The sequence below is a fragment of the Lepisosteus oculatus genome, chromosome 14 (assembly GCF_040954835.1).
Source record: "Lepisosteus oculatus isolate fLepOcu1 chromosome 14, fLepOcu1.hap2, whole genome shotgun sequence".
NCBI classification, from domain to species: Eukaryota; Metazoa; Chordata; class Actinopteri; order Semionotiformes; family Lepisosteidae; genus Lepisosteus; species Lepisosteus oculatus.
The window spans coordinates 27,146,434-27,148,933 of record NC_090709.1 but is presented as its reverse complement, the minus strand read 5'-3'; the positions used below and the strand labels follow the sequence as shown (position 1 = coordinate 27,148,933).

The window sequence follows — 2,500 nt, the reverse complement described above, 5'->3', positions numbered from 1 at the left end:
CTTGAGCACGCCTGATCTCGTCTGATCTCGGAAGCTAAACAGGGATGGGCCTGGTTAGTACTTGGATGGGAGACCGCCTGGGAATACCAGGTGCTGTAAGCTTTTAAGCGCAGGAGGCGCCCTATCCCCGCTCGCTCGCTCATTCCCCTGTTCACACGTGCAGTGCGGCTTGTCCGTCTGTTTATTTGTCAGCTTTGGCGAGACACGGGTGCTTGTGTATTAGCGTGAGCGTTTTTTATTCTGATCAGGAACAGTTTTACATGTCCGCAAAGGATCGAGGAAAGGTTTATCGCCAGCTGAAAAGAGACACAGCGCTTCGGCTGTGGAGACTTGTTCGGCTGGCGTTCGGAGAGTCGCGTTTTTCAGAATTGTATTGAGATCGTTTTCCACAGAGCTCAGATGTCAAAGCACAGCAGCAGCTCTCCACAGCGATCCTCTATAGCGCCCTTTCTCCCGCAGCTCCGTCCTCATTGGAAGGAAGCAAGAGTGAAAGGCTGAAGTGAAATAGAGCGGGGACGAAGGCAGTGAAGAGAGAGAACGTGGGAAGAAGAGAAAAACGCAAGAGAAAAAAAGCAGCGTCGTAAAAGAGGTGACGGAGCTGTCCTCTCAATAAGAAGGGTGCCAGCGAGCCTTGCTCTCGCTTACGGCCACACCCCCTTGAGCACGCCTGATCTTGTCTGATCTCGGAAGCTAAACAGGGATGGGCCTGGTTAGTACTTGGATGGGAGACCGCCTGGGAATACCAGGTGCTGTAAGCTATTAAGCGCAGGAGGCGCCCTATCCCCGCTCGCTCGCTCATTCCCCTGTTCACACGTGCAGTGCGGCTTGTCCGTCTGTTTATTTGTCAGCTTTGGCGAGACACGGGTGCTTGTGTATTAGCGTGAGCGTTTTTTATTCTGATCAGGAACAGTTTTACAAGTCCGCAAAGGATCGAGGAAAGGTTTATCGCCAGCTGAAAAGAGACACAGCGCTTCGGCTGTGGAGACTTGTTCGGCTGGCGTTCGGAGAGTCGCGTTTTTCAGAATTGTATTCAGATCGTTTTCCACAGAGCTCAGATGTCAAAGAACAGCAGCAGCTCTCCACAGCGATCCTCTATAGCGCCCTTTCTCCCGCAGCTCCGTCCTCATTGGAAGGAAGCAAGAGTGAAAGGCTGAAGTGAAATAGAGCGGGGACGAAGGCAGTGAAGAGAGAGAACGTGGAAAGAAGAGAAAAACGCAAGGGAAAAAAAGCAGCGTCGTAAAAGAGGTGACGGAGCTGTCCTCTCAATAAGAAGGGTGCCAGCGAGCCTTGCCCTTGCTTACGGCCACACCCCCTTGAGAACGCGTGATCTCGTCTGATCTCGGAAGCTAAACAGGGATGGGCCTGGTTAGTACTTGGATGGGAGACCGCCTGGGAATACCAGGTGCTGTAAGCTTTTAAGCGCAGGAGGTGCCCTATCCCCGCTCGCTCGCTCATTCCCCTGTTCACACGTGCAGTGCGGCTTGTCCGTCTATTTGTCAGCTTTGGCGAGACACGGGTGCTTGTGTATTAGCGTGAGCGTTTTTTATTCTGATCAGGAACAGTTTTACAAGTCCGCAAAGGATCGAGGAAAGGTTTATCGCCAGCTGAAAAGAGACACAGCGCTTCGGCTGTGGAGACTTGTTCGGCTGGCGTTCGGAGAGTCGCGTTTTTCAGAATTGTATTGAGATCGTTTTCCACAGAGCTCAGATGTCAAAGCACAGCAGCAGCTCTCCACAGCGATCCTCTATAGCGCCCTTTCTCCCGCAGCTCCGTCCTCATTGGAAGGAAGCAAGAGTGAAAGGCTGAAGTGAAATAGAGCGGGGACGAAGGCAGTGAAGAGAGAGAACGTGGGAAGAAGAGTAAAACGCAAGGGAAAAAAGCAGCGTCGTAAAAGAGGTGACGGAGCTGTCCTCTCAATAAGAAGGGTGCCAGCGAGCCTTGCTCTCGCTTACGGCCACACCCCCTTGAGCACGCCTGATCTCGTCTGATCTCGGAAGCTAAACAGGGATGGGCCTGGTTAGTACTTGGATGGGAGACCGCCTGGGAATACCAGGTGCTGTAAGCTTTTAAGCGCAGGAGGCGCCCTATCCCCGCTCGCTCGCTCATTCCCCTGTTCACACGTGCAGTGCGGCTTGTCCGTCTGTTTATTTGTCAGCTTTGGCGAGACACGGGTGCTTGTGTATTAGCGTGAGCGTTTTTTATTCTGATCAGGAACAGTTTTACAAGTCCGCAAAGGATCGAGGAAAGGTTTATCGCCAGCTGAAAAGAGACACAGCGCTTCGGCTGTGGAGACTTGTTCGGCTGGCGTTCGGAGAGTCGCGTTTTTCAGAATTGTATTGAGATCGTTTTCCACAGAGCTCAGATGTCAAAGCACAGCAGCAGCTCTCCACAGCGATCCTCTATAGCGCCCTTTCTCCCGCAGCTCCGTCCTCATTGGAAGGAAGCAAGAGTGAAAGGCTGAAGTGAAATAGAGCGGGGACGAAGGCAGTGAAGAGAGAGA

The 2,500-nt window shown here is 52.5% G+C and overlaps 4 non-coding genes across 4 annotated transcripts in view; all 4 read left to right on the top strand.

Annotated features, from left to right (window-relative positions):
* The window catches only part of LOC138245228 (5S ribosomal RNA), a 119-nt gene extending 17 nt beyond the window's left edge, over nt 1-102 (top strand). Inside the window, exon 1 of the ribosomal RNA XR_011193840.1 lies at nt 1-102. This exon is cut by the window's left edge and continues 17 nt beyond it. This is a non-coding gene — a ribosomal RNA (5S ribosomal RNA).
* Nucleotides 103-639: 537 nt separating this feature from the next.
* Nucleotides 640-758, top strand: LOC138216864 (5S ribosomal RNA). The gene has a single exon (XR_011180577.1). It is a non-coding gene; the product is annotated as a 5S ribosomal RNA (ribosomal RNA).
* Nucleotides 759-1,295: 537 nt separating this feature from the next.
* Nucleotides 1,296-1,414, top strand: LOC138216147 (5S ribosomal RNA). The gene has a single exon (XR_011179859.1). It is a non-coding gene; the product is annotated as a 5S ribosomal RNA (ribosomal RNA).
* Nucleotides 1,415-1,946: 532 nt separating this feature from the next.
* Nucleotides 1,947-2,065, top strand: LOC138244232 (5S ribosomal RNA). Its single transcript, XR_011192845.1, has one exon. It is a non-coding gene; the product is annotated as a 5S ribosomal RNA (ribosomal RNA).
* The last annotated feature ends 435 nt before the right edge of the window (nt 2,066-2,500 follow it).